Source organism: Ochotona curzoniae, unplaced genomic scaffold, assembly GCF_017591425.1.
Source record: "Ochotona curzoniae isolate NIBS_2020 unplaced genomic scaffold, NIBS_Ocur_1.0 contig_430, whole genome shotgun sequence".
NCBI lineage: Eukaryota > Metazoa > Chordata > Mammalia > Lagomorpha > Ochotonidae > Ochotona > Ochotona curzoniae.
Genome location: NW_024466219.1, coordinates 6,906,831 through 6,927,964, shown reverse-complemented (window position 1 = coordinate 6,927,964; position 21,134 = coordinate 6,906,831). Strand labels below are relative to the sequence as shown.

General features: G+C 41.8%; 1 pseudogene; it reads left to right on the top strand.

The window, feature by feature from the left end:
* The first annotated feature begins 2,960 nt into the window (after window positions 1-2,960).
* Window positions 2,961-3,072, top strand: LOC121160122 (annotated as a pseudogene).
* The last annotated feature ends 18,062 nt before the right edge of the window (window positions 3,073-21,134 follow it).

The window sequence follows — 21,134 nt, the reverse complement described above, 5'->3', positions numbered from 1 at the left end:
GTTTAGACTGAAAAACTACCAAAAAAAAAAAAACCTGCTCAGATTTTCTGAAGTTTCAAAAATGGGAAAGCACCCAAGGTAGAAATGTTGCTGAGGAACTGATGCCCAAGACCTCTTTCTGATCTTTATATCCTGTAGATCTCAAACCAAATGAATGGTAAGAAGTCCACACATCAATCCACAACGGTGAGCCAAAGGAAACAAGAGCTAAAAGCAACTGGAAGAAAAATAGGGCAAGGAGACTGAATGCAGAAGATTCAGAAGCTGAAATGAAAGCTGGAAACAGCTGGGTCAAGTCTTCAAGAAGCTGACATAAAACTCTGCACCCACAAAGGATGTTTAACAAGAACGTTGAGATTACCTGGTGGGAAAAGAACATTCTTTCAACCCCATTTCTGGAGAAACGTACTAACTACAGATAATGTAATATAAAGTGGACCAAAGACCTAAACTATTAAACTTAGAAAGAAAAACCTAGAAGAAATCTTCAATACCTTGAGTATGGTAACAACTGCCTGAAAATGGAACCAGAAGCACAAGGGACAAAGGTAAAAGTAATAGAATTAACCTTAGCTCACTGGAGTCACTGGTGGTACAGGGTGTGGCAGAGCAAGACAAAGCACCATGAGGAGAAACCGTTGCCAGCAGTCGCGCTCATGAAGGAAGATAAGTGGAGGTTCTTCCCAGGGTAATTCTTGCAAGAGGAATCTTGATTATGAACATGATGGGAATGACTTTGCACCTTCATACTGCCACCAGGGTGTTGGAGTGCAGGTAACAAGGGATAAACATGAGGAACTCGATCAAGAGCTCCTCCAGAGCCTGTGCCACAGGCTAACCCTCTACCCGTAGGAGCCAGGATCCCGTAGGTGCATTCTTCCACATTCTGGCTGCTCTACTTCCCATTCAGCTCTCTGCTTTGGGTCTGGGAAAGCAGTGGAGGATGGCCCAAAGCCTTGGGAACCTGAGAGACCTGGAAGAAGCTCCTGGCTCCTGGCTTCTGGCTTCAGATTGGCTCAGTCCAGTCATTGAGGCCAATTGGGGAGTGAATCAATGAGTGAAAGAACTTTATGTCTCTCCATCATTCTTTAAATCTGCCTTTTCAATAAAAGTTCATGCATCATAAAAAAAATGTACTTCATATACCATGCAGTGCACCAAGAGGAGACTGAAATGTAGTAGTGACTTTATAGATGCATGCAGTTATGAAAAGTGTTCAGAGAGAAAGAAATAAATAATAAAACGCAGGATGAAACTGCACTAGGCTGTTTAAAGCTCACAGTTCCATATGGCAGAAAATATAACAAGACATGGCAGGTGAACTGAATCCTGGTTAATTTTCACAGCATCACTAACTAGGCCTGTTCTTTGTCAAAGACTCTATCATGGCATCTATCATGGCTCTATCATGCAAGATGGTGATCACCAAACACACCTGTCTCCATCAGTCATCCTACTGCACCCAACTCTGTGTCGAGTAAAACCAGAGGAAATGGAGCACTGACATGTGGCCTTGTACAAATGCTATGATGCTTCCCAGCAAGCTCTTGACCTCCAGAAACTTCACGTTGACCCAGGCTTGGCAGACAATGATGTGGACATGTTCCTAAAACTGCCGCACTGAAGATCATCCAAGTGAATTTCTCTGAGTTGATGTTTTTGATCTTCTGCACAAAACCTGCACCAGCTGGATGGCCTGTGTGACATTATAGAGAAGGCCTCCAAGTCAAGCAGGTACCTTAGACAAGAGGAGAGAGCTGAAGCTTGAAGGACAGAGCTGGAAGGGCATTCCTTATGCAGCACCTCCCCTCACTCCCCTAACCTCCACTGCCTTAGTACATGCCCTATTTGGACAGGTACTATTCCCCTGATTTGTTGCATTTGGGTGGCCCTCAGACAGCCTCCCCTATTGTCAGTGGTGTTGCTGCTCCCAGGTTAAGCAGGACCCTGTAAAAGGAAATTGCAAAGGGTTCTGAAGTGCTGCAGAATCTGGCTGTGCAGTTGCTGCAGCAGTATTATCTCACCTAGCACCCTGGGGACTACCACAGTCTCCCAGGTGCTTGCTGACATGGTCTACTTCTCACCAACCATCGCCTTCAGTTCCACAGACTTTGTCCAGAGTGACCTGTGTGAGCACTTGAAGAGTTGAGGGGATATCCAGGACATCGTGCCCCTCCTTAGAAGTATGCACACGGTGGCATCACGGACGCCCTCAGCAAGTGGCACAGCTAGACATGGCTAGTTTCTTCTTACAGACATGTGGTTCCAGATGGAATCAGGCTCTGCTTTTCTCTCAGTCCTTTTCTCCCAGGACTCTGCCATCACCTCCACCCAGACCTGCCAAGCCAAAAGCCACGAGTGACCAACCTCCTGGGAGGAAGAGTAACAGCAGCGAGGTCAGTGCATCCATTCAGTCCCGGAACTACTCACGCCCCATTGCACTTCTACCCTCTCCCAACAGCTCTCTACACAAAGTCTTGGATGAAATGGAAGTGGTCTCAAAGTGCCTTAAGGAGAACAGGTTAACTGTAGCAGGGCAGCACGGGCTAGGGCAGGAACCCAAGAAGGCCTTCAAGTAAAACACTTATAAGGAAGCCCTGATGTCATCTTTGTCTGCACCCATCAGCTTTAGTTTCTTCTCCCCAGTGGAAGAGCACATTGATGGTTGGAAATCTTGTTATCTAAGAAGCAAGAATTCATTGACTTACGGTAACATAACCATCCAAGAAAGGCAAATACAAGCTTTTTTTTAAAATTTTTCCTCAAGCAAGACTGCTGTTTCAGATGCCAATACAGAGCAGCATTAGATGCTGTACATCTTCAGATGGGTAGTTGCATATGCTTGTGAATAGCAGCACCATTCATGACATCCCAACTATGGAATATCAGCCTGGAAAAAAGGAATTCTGATATATGCTACAACGTAGCAAAGTCTCCTGAACATTATGCTAACTGACATCATCGCTTCTCAGCCTTTTGGCTAAGATCAAGTGTGGTATCTGTTCTTATCAGTTTAACATTATGCTAACTGACATCAGCCTATCATAAAAGGCAAGCAGCACAAGATTCCACTCAGACAAGGGCTCTGGCCTAGTTCAAGGTTGAATGGTGGTTACCAAGGACTGAGGAAAACAGAAACTGGGAGAGATGTTTAACACATAAAGAGCTTCACAGTTTTGCAATCTGCTCAGTTCTGGCAATCACGTATATGACAATAAGCATGCATTTAACGGTAATGAAGTTTACCTTCAGAAATGGCCAAAAGGATATACTGTATGTAGCAGGAATCTCACAAGTAAACAGAAAAAAAATGCATATTCCTTTTGAATTTCATTGTCATTCAAAACTTTTTGAAAAATTTGTTTTAAAAAATAAAATTTTTTCAGATTTTTTTTATTGGAAAGGCAGATATACAGAGAGGAGAGACAGAGAGGAAGATTCTCTGTCCCCTGATTCACTCCCCAAGCAGCCGCAATGGCTGGAGCTGAGCCTATCCAAAGCCAGGACCTAGGAGCTTCTTCCAGGTCTCCCATGTGGGTGCAGGGTTCCAAGGCTTTGGGCCGTCCTTCACTGCTTTCCCAGACCACAAGCAGGGAGCTGGATGGGAAGCAGAGCCACCAGGATTAGAACTGGTGCCCATATGGGATCCCGGCACATGCAAGAAGTGGCCTTGAAGCCACTAGGCTACCATGCAGGGCCCCATAAAATAAAAATTTTAAATAAGATTAAGCATATAACTTATACCTTGCAATGAAATCCTCAGCTGTCATTCAGTCATGGAGAGAAGAGTATCAGAAAACAGTTACTCAGGTCTCCCATCCTAATGACTGTTTTTATTGTATTTTGTGAGAAAAAGTTTCCATCAGCTTGCTCACTTCATTAATCCTTGCAATGGTTCCACCTAAATCAAAATTGGGAACTGAACCAAGGTCTCCCAAGTGAGTGGCCCGAACCCAACTGCTTGACCCATCACAGCTGCCTCCCGGGAGGCCGGAGGCAGAGTCAGCAGGCAGAGCCATCTGCATGAAAAAAGATTGAGAATTGGGTCTAGTGGCACTCCATTCCTGGTCCTATTCCTGGCTGCAGCTCCCAACTCCAGCAATCCGGGAGGGATTCCAGTAGCTGGCTGGGTATTCCATCGCACATGGGAGAAATAGACTGTGGCCCCATCACCACTGTCGGCTCAGCCCTGACCATCGTAAACAACTGGAGAGTGGACCAGTGGCTGAGAGCTGATTTGTGCACATGCTTGCTTACTCTTACTCTTTCAAGTAATAAAATAAACTAAATAATTCCAAATATACATAAAAGATAAACATACACAGTACATTTATAAATATTTATTTATCTTTATTGGAAAATCAGATTTACAGAGAAAAGAAGATGCAGAGAGGAAGAGTTTCTGTCTGCTGGTTCACTCTCCAAGTGACCACAATGGCCACAACTGAGCCAATCTGAAGCCCGGAGCCTCCTCTGGGTCTCTCATGTTAGTGCAGGCTCCCAAGGCTTTGGGCCATCCTCTACTTCTTTCCCAGGACACAGAGAGCTGGAAGTGAAGTAGAGCAGCTGGGACACAAACCGACACCCCTATGGGATCCTGGAGCTTGCAAAGAGAGGATTAATAGCCACTGAGCCATCACACCAGGCCCTCCAGTACATTTTTTGAAGAGTGAGAACAACGACAAACCCACCACCACCTTAAGAAACAATATCATCAGCATCTTTGAAGTCCACTGGATTTCCCCATTTCGTTTGTTTCTTCCCGCCATGGGTTGTCACTGTCTCAATTGTAACTATTCCCTTTTCTCTACACATTAAATCACGTTGTTTTCTATCTCACCATGTTGTCCAGTCTTTCTGCTTTTTGCAAGTTCATGTAAATGAAATTCTGAATATACTGCTATGAAGTTTTTCTTTTTGCTTCATTCTTATTAATCCGTGAAACTTCAGCCCATCCATTTTCGCACTATTACTCCATGGGATGACTCCAATAGCAGCTATACAGCAAAGCACACAGGACTGTGTGGCATGTGCCCAGCCTCTCAGCTCTCAGGGACAACGTTCCCGAGAAGTCACCCCGGACAGACACCTCTCCCCTCCAACTGCCAGAAGCACCTCTGAGGGTGCACGTTTTGAAGTGTTTACTAAAATGCAAAAGTATTTTCCAAAGTGACTTTACAATTGACGCTTCCTCCAGAAATATAAAGCTCCTGTTTTTTTTTAAAGCCGCATTTCTACTTAAATAACATCATCAACAAATTGGTCATATATTTCTTGTAGTGTGGAGAGTCTATGCTATTTGGCTATAAATAATTCATTTGACATGTTTCTTTCCTGTTTGACATTGACTTTTCATTTGTAGACAACCTTGTCTCCCCCACACTTGTAAATTTTTTCAGTTCCAGGCACATTACACTGATCTTTTAAATTGTAACAACCAGGAATATATTCTTCTGTGTTATTTAAAAAAGAAAAAAGAATTTGTTTCAAAAAGTTTTATGATCAGGACTTGAAAACTGGAAAAGAAAAAATATCCTGGCACCACAGTGTAATAAATCACAGTGCTTGTACTGGCCCCAGCCTTTACTCAGAGCCTGAGGCCTGACCTAGTCTAACCAGGACGACACGGCCTTCTGGACGGGATTCGACCGCTAGCGTCTGTCCAACATCAAGGAGAACCTGAAGAGTTGACTTGTCCTTTGTTGTGGCAATGAAGGATTTACAACTCAGTCTCAAAGCGTCTTTCCTTTCAGATAATTATACTAACTTATATACAATTTTTTTCAGTAGCCAGCAGTTAGCAGGACTTCGACTAATGCCTCAAGTTTTCTTCATCTGGAGGGATATTACTGAGTTGTCACCATCAGATTGACTGTGTATGGATGCATGTGGAAGCATCAGTGTTGCACAAGGCTATTATATCCTAATGCAGCCACATGCTGGCATCATGGACTTGGAACATATTTCAAGCCATGTGAAACACACAATAGCTCCAACCTCACTTCCAGTATGTCTTGCGGTTGACAACTGGTTTCACACACATTACTTCAACGTGACAGTCACCTCAGTCCTTTTGACTGAGAAATGGTTACAACATGTCTCCATTGCCCCAGCTGGAGCCAGCCAAGTCGTTCACCCCAAAACACGGACTCACACGTGCGGTAACTATCACGTTCCACTTCATGGAGAAGGCCCAAGGCTCAAGTCGCCAGCTCCCACACCTCCCCGCATCCCCGGTAACTGGCACAGGCAGCCAGACTGCGGGAAATGAAGTGGGATCAGACGCTCTTCGCCAAGTGCCAAACTCTGCCCAGATCCACTCTGGAAGCCTCCCCCAGACATGGTGGAGAAGCCAAGCCGAACATATGCTCACAGAGGGGGAGTCAGGAAACAGCTAGGACAGCCACATCCACAACTTGGCGTGAGCTACTAACCCTTAAACAGCACTTCCAACTTCTCTCCACGGGGAGGAGGAGAGAACGCGCTGCCAATCAGAGAACTGAATGGCATATCCCCAAACACATCTTCCCAGATCCACAACCCTGAGACAAGTCCACTCACACCATGCTGGCGACTTGGCACCACCTCAGAACATTGCCTGACTTGTGCTAATGTGTTTATTTGCTTTTATAAGATTGTCTTATTCAGCCACAGGCAGTCAAAAGAACACATAGTATTGTCAGCCAGACTGGCTGTAACCATTATCCTAACCTTTACTGTATCTACTGACAAAGTTTTTGCTCCCAGTCCAGATGTCACGTATCATGGAGTAGATTCTTTCATTTTGTGCATTAGTATCCAGGAATGCCAACAGAATTCAACTAACTGCTTGATATTTAAGGAAAGAACTTCATTTGTAAATTATTCAAATTTTCCATCTGCGAACCAGGGCATCCACTGTCTACTTAATCTCTACTGAACTTGCCCTAGATACAATGTTCAATTATGCTTAAAATAAAACAGTTTTTTATTCATCAAGTCAACACAGGCCATCATCAGGTAGGCATCCAAGGCTATTGGGTACTCTTCTTAAAGAATTCAGTTTCGCTGGTGTGCATTCCAGCCGAAGTCAAGCTGGAGGGAGGCAACGTAGGAATAGCCCCAAACAATAAAATGGAGCCTCAGATGTGCAAGCAGGAAGCCAGGGGAGCCCTGCTGATATTCCTGCACACATGCTTTTATCCTCTCCACTGTTCTTCCAACCCAGCTTTTCAAGTCCTCCCATCTTGCAAACCACAGGGACCACTCTCCAAAGCCCTCCTAATAGATACCCTCTAGCACCTGACACTGTGTGCCTCATGCTAGTCTCTGCATTCTCCCTGCAGCTATATTTCCCTAGATTTCCTCCCAGCCTATTCCTTTGCCCAGCCTCCTTTGCTGACCCCTCAGCCAGACGTCTTCATTTTTCCTACATTCTGTTCTTGGCTCTCTTCTCACTCTATGTTCCCTTGGAAATCTCATCCTGCCTCATGAATTCCAAAAGCATCCGTACTGTGGTCAAACCCAGGTCCAATTTTTCAGTGCTCATCTTTCCCCTAAGCCTGCAATTTCAGATCTCCAGATGCTCTATATTGCCAATAAAATGTCTAGTATATGTTTCCAATTGAAAGAGTCCGGAAGAGAATTCCTGGTTTTCTATCCTAAAGTCACGGCAAATAACATATTCACCTACTCTGCTACCCAGGGGGAAATCCTGGTGCCAAGGCCTGCAGAGTTGACCACCTGTAACACAGCATTCCCCTGGGGCACTGGGTCATGACTCAACTGCTCCACTTCTGATCCAGTTCCCTGCTACTGGGCTGAGAAAAGCAGATGACTGAAATAGCCGAGCTCCTGCCATCCATGTGGGAAACTAGATGGAAGATTCATATTCTCTCTCTCTCTCTCTCTCTCTCTCTCTCTCTCTCTCTCTCTCCTTGTGTGTGTGTCTTTTTCTGTGTAGCTCTGATTTGGCTACATCACTTTCCTACCAATAACCATCTATACATCTTCCCATGGAAGTACATTAAAACCTGCATTTATCAATCCTCCCATCTGTATCTAATTCAGTAACTTCAACACCCTCTCTCTCCTCCTTTTATGCCCTTCTCCACTCATAGTCAACCCATTTCCTGTCCTCAAATATGCCAAAGTGATCTCATCTCTCATTCTGTGAGATCCCACCTCTCATTACTCTGACTGCACCATTCTTCCCCAGGCATCCATATGACTTACACTGTCAGCATCCTCAACTCAGATGCCAATCCCCAAAGAAAGCTGATAAAGTCCTCACTTACTACCCTTTTTATCCATTTTTATCTACTTTTATCTACTTTTTAACATTCAAAGCATGCTGTTTCCTCAGGTAGTTGCTGATCAGTTGTATCCCTGTCCTCCTCACAAATTGATAAGATGCTGGACTCTCTGCATGGTCCATACCTGTAATGAAGGAATCATGACTGGGTATGATCTGTACTACTGTAACAATATGGAGGAATTCGATATGGGGGGGAGGGCTTGGGGAGGGGCTGAGGGAATCCCCGAGACCATGAATCTGTGTCATAAAATGATATAAAAATTTTTTTTAAAAATTGATACTGGTAACACCATGCATTATCTTTCACCAATGTATTGCAAGTTCACAGAATGTTGATACATACATAGTATGTGTTCAACAAATGTACGAATCATTAAAAACATGAAAATATTTGAGAGCTCAGGTTCCACTGATTTCATTAGAATATTATAAAACTACATTATTTCCTGGAATCCTAGCAAGGGGAATTATGTTTTAAAAAAACAGAAAATTGCCAAGAAGTATCTGTTTCAAAAGAAAAGTATTTGAATGCCCTGTGATGAGTGATAATTCTTCCATTGTTTGTAACCCTTTCTTCAGCATTCAGCCTCTGCTCAGCTTGGATAAAGCAAAAATGATTTAATGGGTCTGGGCACTGGTGACAAAGCTGTCTGATGCCCTTCATTCTGATTCTCTTCTCTCCTCCTCCTGCCAGAACTGCCTCACCATTTCACGTTGTGCTTTGGAGACAACTCACCTGAATCAATCCTCAAAAGCATCAAGATTTTCAGTAGAGCTAGTTCACGCTGAGTGGGGCTGGACTGCACGGGGATCATTCCCTTCAAACCTGGAAGAGCACAAAGTGTGTAACTGTAATTCATGAAACCCGAAGCACGAGCCCTGAGTCAGACCTCCCAGGCTTAGAACATGGCAGCGCATGCACGGGAGCCACTGCGCTGCCCCTCGTCAGCTTTGTCTTCAAACAGAGGGTAAGAAGAACAAATCAGTTCCTCAAGTCACTAGGACTGATGAGCTCCCAAACACACTGAATCGGGAACTTCCGGAGAAGCTAAGGGTGTCAGCAGCGAGAAGTCAACCCACTTGACTGGTGCTCAGAATTCATTCCTCCCTTCCATCTCTGTGCATCCACAGGTCACAGGGCTGGCAGGTGATTGGCACATGCCCCAACTCCTCTGTAGCCAAGATTCTAGATACAAATTGGATGCCACCTATGTGACACCCTCCTATCAAATCTGAAACAAACAAAAAACAAACAAAAAACACCTCCTTGTGTCAGAGATCCTGCTGCTGGGATGTGCCTGGGAAGCAGGATCCAGGGCCCACTCGGACGCAACCTTCAGCCCCATGAGCTGCTTCCATGCGAGGAGTGGCGGAGTAGCTGCCGGATCCCCAATGGGTCACAGCCACCACAACAGAGATGTAGTATCATTGTGATACTATATTTTAATTTAACATTTCCATTTTTCCAAAAATAGTTAATTATCTGAGCCACCTGCAAATGCAAAAAGATTGCCATATTACTACTTTCAAACTTACTCTTTACCAGTGACACATCTATATTTTCAATTATATAAAGTTGTATTTGGAAGCATTTGAAACAAAATGTTAGCTTTTACAATTGCATCATTTTTATTTGGGTTTTCTGATACCACACATGGCCAAGTTCACAGAAATGCTCAAAGGACAGGGAAGTGTTAACATTTTTTACAGAATGCAACACCCAGTCAAGCGTTTTAAGAGTGCATTTTTGCCTCTGGTAGCAAAAAGTGGAAAACTTGAACATCTCTGGTAGAAGCTACTCCACATTCATGTGTCCAAATTTGTCCGGTTTCCATGATAATTAGAATGCAAAATCAGATTGGCACGTCTATTCATATAACCTTAGAACAACACAAATAATTAAATGGAGGTCACATTGTAGAAATCACCTTGAAGTCATTTGGATTTTTGTAAACTCATCTAAAAATAATACTGGAAACTGAACTCTTGGAGGTTTAATTTGTATTACACATTTTAAAAATTTATTTGCACAACATTAATCTCTTGGATTAAAATTCCAAATCCCTGACAATTAAAAGCAGAATTCGCAATAAGATAACATTTCCTCTCTCAGCCAGACGGCCCAAGTTGCAACCTGGTTGATGAAGAGCAGTCACAGAAAATGATGCATGCAATCCCAGAATAGCAATAAAAATGCCAGCCTGTACACAGTCCTCAGCAGCAAATAAAACCCCAGTGACTCACCGTGTCTACAGCGCCTCTCCCTGAGACACAAGGCCATGGCCAGATGAATCTGCAGCCAGTGAAGTTGCAGCAGAAGCTGGGAGGGGTAGCCTGCTCCTCAAACCTCATCCTGGGTCCAGAAATTGGCAGGTGGTCAGGTCCTGTGGGCAGCTCAGCATCAGCCTGTTTGTTTTTAGTAAACGCTAGCCTTTCGTAGCAGTGCCTGAGTTAAAAGAATAATAATAATGATGGTCATTTCCAGTAGATAGGAAACCGTGACTTTAACAGAGAAATTCTAAAAGTAGCAGTGAACTTTTGTACAGTGAAATATATTTTTGTTAACATCCTCATGAATCCTGTGATTAGAATATTTCATTAGAGATGTTTATTAGGTAAATATCAATTTATTCCAATTTTCACCATTTAACCACCAGAGCACGTAATTAAGGAAAGATTAGCAATAAAATCCCAGCCAAAAGTTGGTAAAAAAAAAAAAAGCAACAAAAAAGTGTTTTTGCTAACTGAGATGCTAGTATCAGGAGATGCCCAATTTCCATTAGGCTGTGAAGGCTGAAAACACCGTGGATCCCGGACAGGCCAGAGCCATTCCTGTTTAGTTGGAACTAGAATTTTGTTTTAAAAAGAAAAAAAAAAATCAATTTTGGAAAGAAAAATCTAACTCTTCCCTAGAAACAAAATCCAGCTGAAACCACCACCCTGGACCTGGACAATCAACTACACATTCCTGATCTTGGAGTCAACGGCAACAAGCACAAGTACCACCTTTCCACAGGGACACACACCTCAGCAGGCCTGGAATGACACAGAGAGCTCCTGCTGGCAAAGACGGGTGTGTGTCACCCCCGGCCGGCCACCAGCCACAGCTGTGCTCTGAGGCCATAGCTCACAGTGTGGCCATCTTTCCTTGACAGGAACAGCATCAGCCACTGGGAACATTACAGCCCAGGGTGAATCCCTATCGAACTAACAGTGTATTTAACCCCTCCTTGCAAGACCTGATTGTCTTCCACAGGGAGCGTGTGCGAGCTCACAATTTACACTTAGTCATTTGCTCAGTTTTCCACTCAGGACCAAAGTGGTGACTGTGCTGAGACTGGGAAACAGGTGGCAACTTCTACGAAACTTGCCCTCAGCAGCAGTTACTGACCCTGACAATGGCTTTCTTTTCTTTTTTTTTAAGATTTATTTATTTTTGTTGGAAAGGCAGACACTAATGCCAATAAGCCCCACTAACGCTCTAACAGGCTACTTGCTAACTATATTAACAACCCCTCTTGTCAATGAAAACTGTAATTAACAGTGTACTGGCAAACAAACTGCCAGCACACGCGACGAAGTAATTACGGGAAGTTAAAATGCTTAGTTAAGCTCTTCAAAACTTAGAGCAAACAATCATTAAGTTCAAATCGAGTACACAATTAAAAAAAAACAAAAACGAACTTGGCCTTTTGGTTTTACACGCCTCCCTTTCATACCTTTCTTCTAAACATGAACTTGGTTATGGTGCAGGTTCCCACCACCTTGAACCCTTGCCTCTAAATTGGGCATTATCAAATGTCACCACAAAGACACGTTCCTATTTTGAGAAGTAAAACCCAGTAGCTGTTGATGTGTCTCGTACACTGCTCTTACCCACCCCCGCATTCAGCATATGTATGCTAGCATGTAGGTCATTCTTATTTCTTACATGTTGGCCGCTAACTCTCCTCTCCTCCACAGGTTTCCTAATACAATATCAGAAAACACCTTTTTAGCCCACTGTGCGTCCGTGGATGCGGGATAAACTCGTTTGTGAATGAGTGCTTGTCTTCATCCTGTTCAGACTTCATGTTGCTCATTCATTGGGTCTTCAAACACTTCATGGGAAAAATGCAGGTCACAGAAAAACACTGGATGAATTTCGAGATTTCTGTAAACAAACTTCACATCTACTTCCATTTTCCATGAACTTTTTGCAGTACCTCCATCTACCGTATGTCCTTACACTGTGAATTTCTGAAGGAATTATTTTACAGATGGACCAATTGGAACTCAATAAGTGTTTACTCAATGAACTCAGAAAAAATTCTGAAAACTTGAAGGCAAAATCTAAATCAAAGGACTACCTCTATTAGCTAATCTCAACAGATTATCTGTATAAAATGATAAGCACTTCAAACTTCCATCTCATGCTTCTTAATTTCACGTACTAAGGGAATAGATTGCTCTCTTTCTCCCTGTCTCTCCCTCACTATGTGTAAGTCTTTCAACTAAATAAATGAATCTTTAAAAAAAAAAAAAGCATCTTTCAATCTTTTTGAACTCTCATGCTACTGTCTCAATAAATCCCTACTGCGTACTGTGTCCACCCACAATGCATTCAGACCACGGATTCACAAATGTTGCTGATTTTTAAAAAGTGCATCAGTAGATGATTAATATACGTTGGACCTTTTTGTGTAAACAATGCGGTACATAACGCAGGTATTATTATTCCATTTTACTAACAAAAACATGAATACATGTGAAGAAACGTTAGATGACTCAGTGAAATCTCAGCTCTGCCTTTTGTCTACAAACCGGGCGCTCTCTTTTCATTTCTACAAACCTCTGGGGTAATAGTATTATTCTTCCCATTTCAGATGAAGCAGAGGGAGCCTGGGGACTTGAAAGGCCACACACAACATCATGCGAATGTTAAGTAGGGAAGCCTGATATATAGCCTTCCCATCTGCCTTCTAAACCTGCTCTCTTCATTGCTGAGACGGGGCACATGTCACTGCCAACCCTTGCATGAAACGTGCCAGTTCCAGAGCAAAGGCAGAAAGGCTGGAAGCATTTAATAAGTAGGTGAATAAATAAAATTCTACCTTAATTCTTGACGGTAAATCAAGAATTCTACAAACATCAATGAATGTTTCCCACTGGAAAGGAAATCTTCAACCCAAGAGCCGAGAAAGCCAAAACCAAACATGGCTGAAGAGTTATAAATCTTTCCGTTTCTTTGTAAGAAGCATGCAATATCTTTGAAATGTTTCTAATAATGTTAGAAATGTTAAATGTTAAAGTTTCCATCAGCAAGCCTGTTCATATCATGTATCTAGTACATCTATAAATATCTGACATTTTTCCTTGGGACTGTACAAAGAAGAAATATATATTTGCTGCCAAATTTTAGATTGTGTAAGTGATTCTAGATTTTCTTAGGTTCTCATGGGCAGTTTATTTTGCTTTTATGCTCGTTCACAAAGAGCCAGGGTTTTTGAAAATCCCTAGTATTGCAGTACTAGAGATTTTATTGCAGTACTAGGGATCAGCTTTACTTGTGAGAATCTAATAAAAATCAAAAGGAAAAATCCAAACTTACTCAAATTGAGTTCTTCATTTGTTGCTATAACTGCCTTCAATCTTTGGTCTTACACCATTTTGGTTGTTTTAAAATCAATTTAGACAGATTTTTCCCAACAGCATACGTGGCATAACAAATACACAATATTTTTAAAGTGTTCTAGAAATACCAATAAGATGATATGCCATAGAAAGTAAAGCTTTCAATATTTTTCAGTTACATTTGCACCATAGACTAAATTCCTTTTTAAAAAATTAACTAACTACATATGACCCAGCAATTGCACTCCTAGGAATATATCCAAAACACCTGTTTCACGACAAACCAACATGCATCCCTATGTTCATAGCAGCACAATCAGTAATTGCAAAAACATGGAAGCAACCGAAATACCCATCAGCAGAAGATTGGATAAGAAAGCTTTGGTTCATCTACTCCATGGAATACTACTCAGCTATTAAAAAAAAACAAAATGCAGTTCTTTGTGGCTAAATGGGCCCAACTGGAAACTATAATGCTAAGGGAAATGAGCGAATCCCAAAAGGTTAGATACCACATGTTTGCCTTGATTTAACCTGTAATTTTTGTCTGGTTGTTTGTTATTTTTTTGAACCTGTCATTGATACTGTCTCAACCCAGATGTTTTGAAGAATTGAACTTGCATTATTTTTAACATATTGTTTACTCAATACTATGTCAATTAATTCCATAACATTGTATATTGATGCTGAGGTTTTGTTGGGGCTTTTAACTGACCGGAACTTTACTCTGTTAGCTCTACCTTCAGACCAGAGAAGGTCTCCCCAAGAGGCCACTGAACTTATCTGGACAATAAGATGCTGGACTTTATGCTAGGTATATGCTTGCAATGAAGGAATCTCAACTGAACTTGAACTGTGGTTATGCAGCAAGGTGGAGGAATCCACTATGGGGGGAGGGGTGTGGGAGGGGTGGGGGGAATCTCCAGTGCCTATATAACTGTATCACATAATACAACGTTAATAACAATAAAAAAGGTAAATATATAATATCTGAAAAAAACTAAAAAAAAAATTAACTAACTAAGTAAGTAATTTACTTTTATTTGAAAGTCAGATTTACAGAGAAGATCAGAGCCAAAGAGGTAAAGATCTTTCAGCCACTGGTTCACTCCCCAAATGGCCACAATGGCCAGAACTGAGCTGATATGAAGCCAGGCCTTCCAAGTCTCCCACATGGTTAGAGGGTCGAAAGGCTTTGGGCCATGCTCTACTGCTTTCCCAGACCACAAGCAGAAAGATGGATGGGAAGTGAAGCAGCCAGGACACAAACCAGTACCCATATGGGATCTCAACACTAGAAGGTAGAGGATTAATCTTTTGAACCATGGCACCAGTCACTAAATTTTCATGACAATGCATTCATATTAATTTTTCATGGGCTGGAATAGTGGCACTACATGCCAATCCTTCTTTCTGTGGTATCAGTATCCCATAGGGGTGCCAGCTCACATCCTAGCGGCACTATTTCCCATCCAGTTCTCTGCCCACAGCCTGGGAAAGCAGTGGAAGATGGTCCAAGGCCTTGGGATCCTGTACCCCCAAGGGATTCTGCTCCCAGCTTTGGCTCAGATCAGCACCGGCCATTGCAGCTACTGTGGGAGTAAATTAGTGGATGGAAGACCTTCTCTATCTCTTCTCCTCTCTATAAAATCTGCTTTTCAAAATAAATAACTTCTTTAAAATACTCATTTTTGAAGTGACATTAGCTGGCATCCTCTGAAATCCTCTGCTCTTTGAAGGTCTGCTAAATGACTTTGCTGTTATTGATTTATTCCAATGTCCAAAGTTAAAAATCCCAACTGGTTCTATTTTTCCAGGGTCAAAAAGGAGTAAGCAATGTAATTAGAAAAGTGCAGCTGTCCAGGGGCATGCTAGGTCCTGTAAGAACACGGGCCTGGACCATCACATAGGAGCCTAGCAAGGAAGGGTCTTTCTCCATGTCAACCTTGGACACCTCTACTCAATGTTGGACAAGTGAAAGGACAGTTCCATTGCAGGGACAGGATAAAGAAAAATGTTAAGACTCCAAAACAGATATTGCTTTTGCAATGAGGGAAAGAAATGAAGTAATAAAGTTTAAATACTTAAAGTACAGGTTGGGTTATTGATCTGTATTTAGTAAATATTTGATTAAATAATTCCACCATAACACCAAATCTGTATAGTTTCTGACGAGTTTTACAAATACTATAATATTTCAGTCCATAAACTTGGCATTGTAGGTCAAAGAAGAAGCAATCTCATTACAGTTAAAATGGGGAATCTCGCCGCTATTTTAAAAGTACCATGCCTTTGCCCTTGTGTTGCATCCCAGTGCTTAGACACTGGCCCCCCTCTTGAAAATGTTGGCATGTTCAGTCTTCCCTAGCACCTGGAGTGTCGCTCTTGCCCCAGCCCAGCTCCTCCGTGCAGCCGCACTCCTGGGACAAACCCATGTGAGTCTGTGCAGAGCGTTCATCACACCATCCTGCAGTGACTTGCCCTGTGGGGACACGCTGGGTGGTTTAGAAATACAGAAGTCATACCACAAGCCTTGTCTCTTCCTCATTCTTTTCCTATTATAACCATGTGCCCTGATGCATGGTCTGAGGGTAGGGAAATTTTTTTTTCTGCTTTGCATAGCAGAATCTCTCTTCTCTAAGGCAATGAAGAGCTTGTACTTAAACTACCCCCAAAAGGTATCATAATCATGGGTAAAGAAGGGACCAGTAAAATAAACAAGTAAGTAAATAAATAAGACAGGTAGTAATCTGCCACACTTTTAGGACAAGTAGAAAGGATGTGCACCAATCCACCGGCTTCCCTTATGGCCGTCTGCAAGTGTTAAGGGCTCGCGACTATGCGCAGACCCATCTGTGCAGACTCCTGGTTTCAGAGCTTGCGCTCTGCTGAAGAGCGTGCTGAAATATCCCAGGACCCACAGATGCCCAGAAACCCAGGCTCCAAAGCAAGGGCACTCGCAGGTGGCGCTTCTACGAAGTAATTAGGCCAAAAGTGGGGAGCCCTGTTGGACAAAAGGAGCGGCTTTCTAGTATTGCCCCAGAGAACTCCCCAACCCTCTTGCTGTGGCGTGAGGCATTGTGAAGTAACCCCCATCCAGGTGCCAGGAAGCCCTTGTCAGACACTGGTGCTGCAGTGCTTGAATCTTAAACTCCAGAGCCTGCACAGTATGAGCAGTGAGTATGTGTTGTTGAAGTCACCCATCTCCAGCTAAGGTGGACCCGGCTACCTACAAGAAGTTTTCTGGCTTCCCACACAGACCTGCCTCTGCTGACCACATGAAAGGGTTAAGATGTCTTGATCAGGGGCTGCATCATCATTCTTTCAAAACTGACCGTTGCGTTGCGCCTACAGTTGGGCAGTACATCATCCAGTCTCCGCAGCCTCCGATACACTGCCCTGAGCCAGGGGCTTGCAGCTGTTGGCTTGTCCTCAACCCGTTCCCACCACTTGCACTTCTCAACCTCTGGTCCAATTCTCCTGTCCACTAATATTTTCTAAAACATTAAACATATAGGCCACAAATTAAATTCTGAGTATAAGATTATTCCATGTCTATCAAAATGATGTCACTGACTTTCTAACAGAAAGTCGTGGAATGCAAAGTTGTTTTCAGGAGCAGGCATGGATTTGAACTACTCCATCCACACTGTCAAGCAGATGGTGGCTTTAGTGGTGGTCTAGAAAAGCAATGATAACATCAGTCTTTGTTTCATTAACAAATTGTAGCATTCACTAATCTGCAGTGTCTCCAATAACTACACCATCACAATGATTTCTAGGAAAAAGACACTTGCAACTCAGTGCCTCTTTTTTTTCAGACAACAAGTGAAACCTGAAGAAATCAAACGTAGGCATGTTTTATAGAGACATTGTCCATTAAATAATGGAGTACCACATTTCAACTCATGCTTTACTGGAGATAAACCAATATACATTTCAGTTAAACACCATTTAGATTTTTTCATAGATCTTTCTGTCAATACATTTTTAACAATTTTTAAAATTTTTAACTTAATGTGCTGCATTGTTAGTAGCTGGTTTTCCTAGCACCGTGGAATTGCTATAAACAATATAATGAAATGTTTTCTAAAGAACAAAAAGAAAACTCCCATTTTAAGAAACTGAATAACACACATGTAACATTTGAGAAAAAGATGTTTAAAATAAATGAAAAATTATGATATTTGTAAATATCCCATTAAGTTTTTTAAACATTTGTTTATTCTTATTAGAAAGGCAGATCTGATTTAGCCATTGAGCCACTGTGCCAGACCCTCTATTAAGATTTTTTTTTTGATCAGCAAATTTAGCACAGTGAACATTTTAACTATTTCTTTGCCTACCCACGTGGGAGACCCAAAAGAAGCTCCTGGCTTCTGGCTTCAGTTAGGCTCAGCTCCAGTCATTGTAGCCACTTGGGGAGTGAGCCACTGAATGGAAGGTACTTTCTGTTTCACTTTCCCTCTGTAAATCTGCCTTTCAGTAAAAATAAATAAATCTCAAAAAAAAAAAAAGAAATAGGAGTCAAGAAGAAAATTAGATTTAAAGATAAACTTTCTTTGGTACACAGTTCTGAAATTGGTGTGTGACTTTTTCTTGTGATGTTTTCCAGGAGCTCTTTGACGATTCCACACTCATGTCCTGAGAACATCCAGGTTTGTTTTTGATCACAGACCTCACTCTATTCAGTAATTACATTCAAAATGTTACCCTGTGCCCTTAAGTCAGGAAACTCACTTGTCAGATATTACTTGATACAGAATAGAAACCCAGTATCTGTTATATCAAAGAAAAGACAGCATTTTGGACTTTTAAAAGGAAAAGTATTTAGTGAGTCCGTAGCCTTTAAAACATTCAAAATGCAACTGAACTGAACAGTTAAGTTCCATTGTCAATGAAGGCCAGGAATTTGCCATTTTGCTAAGTATTCCAGGCAGTTTTTGTGCACACAAGGGTTTGAAAACCACCAACTCAGGAAATGATCTTCCCACTCTCCCAGGAACTAAAAATGCTGTATTCTCCAGAAAAAAAAAAAGAGAGAGAGAAAAAAGCGGCTTGCTGTAACCCAATTAAAGTAAATATATTCTGACAGAGGGACACATTACTACAAAGACAATTTAGTAAAAATTCAATAATAAATAGGACATAATATGTTGAAGTGAAACCCAAATTACAATTTTATGAATAAATGACCTCTGCCAGGTTGAAGTTGCTAAGTCTATTTGATCATGAAACATCATAACACATAAAGACGAGCTGAACTCCCAGGGTCCCATGACAGCCACAAGTTAAGCCTAGGAACCCTGTATTCTGGAAGGCAAGCATTTATCCAAAGTTTTTTAAGTGAAACACTGCTAGTGATTACGTTAAAGTTAGTATAAGCTAGTTTTGTGCAATCCTAGTTGGAACAGTCACCTTCTGCCATGGTAACAACCAGCAAGGCCGTGTACCTTCAGGGAGCAGTATACTTACAATAACAGTGTTTCCTAGAGCAGGAAAGCTGCAGAAACCCAACTAATCCCATTGTTTTTAGAATTGCATACAGGGCACTTGCAAATAAAAATGCCAGGTGGGAGTGTTGGCAACAGCTACCTTCCTCTGGTCATGGTGGTGAGCAAAATTCCAACCCTGTTGGACATTGGCACCACCCAGGTCAAATGTGGCTCATGTCATGCTCAGTGGGTTTGATCCAGAAAATTGGGCTTCTCATCTGTGGGGTTAGTGAGCAGGTTGAGCCATCACAGGCCATAAATTCATTCAGTGCATGCAAGAAATGGAGACTAAGCAATCCCATTGCGTAGCCGGAATGCCTTTGCTGTGGCATTTTCATCACATAATGTATGCTGTGGATTTATAGTGGGTAGGGGAGAGGCTGGTAAAGATTTTTTCCCAATAAACCTTTTAACATCAATCACTCTAAGAAATAAAAACAACAGTACCTAGCTAATGAAAATTTACTATTAAATATCCACAGGATTAATGATAAAGCATAAATTTCACAAAATATCAGCATTTACCATTGCTAAGGACTGCAGCAACAGCCCCAACTGTAAGAGACTTCTAAGACATCAGTGTGTGAGAGAGCCAATATCAATGTCAAAAGTTAGAAACTATTTTAATAAGGCTCTGCTCCTGGGTGACAATTCAACATCCAGTGTTCAATTCACACATCTCTCTATGAAACATGACTTTTCATTTAGATCAGTGCCGCTCTTCCAAGTTAGTTCTGCTTATTCTTATTTCCAGAATGAGAAGGAAGCAAGAGGACAAGCATTGGGTGCAGCCGTTACAACATTGTTTGGGACTCTCAGACTCCACACTGGAGTGCCTGTGTCCAGTCCTAACTCCTATTTCTGATCTGTGTCTAGCTAATGAGTACCCTACTAGGTAGGTGGGAACATCCCAAACACTTGGGCCTCACCACCCATACGAGACTGGAGTTGGTGGCTCCTTGTCTCACCTGAGCCAGTGCTAGCTGCCATGAACTAATGAACAAGAAGCGAACAGGAAGATGGAAGCTCTCTCTTTGTACCTCTCTTTTTCAAATGAAATAAATATTTTTTAAAGGAGCATGTAAATTTTACTAGTAGAAGCACAGCTTTGTAGATTATTGAATGATGTCAATTTTGTACTGTTGTCATTAGATGGTTTTCTGAATTTCCATAGATTCTAATCATGGTTTTATTTTGTCATACACAGGGCCAATGTCATACAAAAAGATGACACATGATGTCAACAGGATACCTGTATCACCATGTTTATATTAACACTGTTCAAAACAGTCAAAATAAGGAATAAGCCAAGTTGTCCATCATTAGGTAGAAAAAGAAAATGTTCATGTACAAAACTGGTTTTTTTTACAGCTATAAAAATGATGAAATTTTACCAATTGTCACCAAAATGGATACAACAGGAAGACATAAGGTTAAGTGAAATAAGCTAGATACAAAAAGACAAACACAACATGTTTCCTTCTATGTGTGGAAGCTAATATTAAAAAAAGAAAAACAAAAAATTCGCATTAGTATTGCTACAAATACAGTTTCAGGAATCTTTGACAAGCCTATGGTTCAGAATGCTATACTGCTTTAGTAATCTATATGACCTTAACATTCCCTATAGATGGATGAAACGAACATCCTCCCATTCAGTTACTGTTTATGACCCTTGCCTATATTTCTACTATGTCGGGTCTCATCCTTACTTGTTAAACATTTTATTT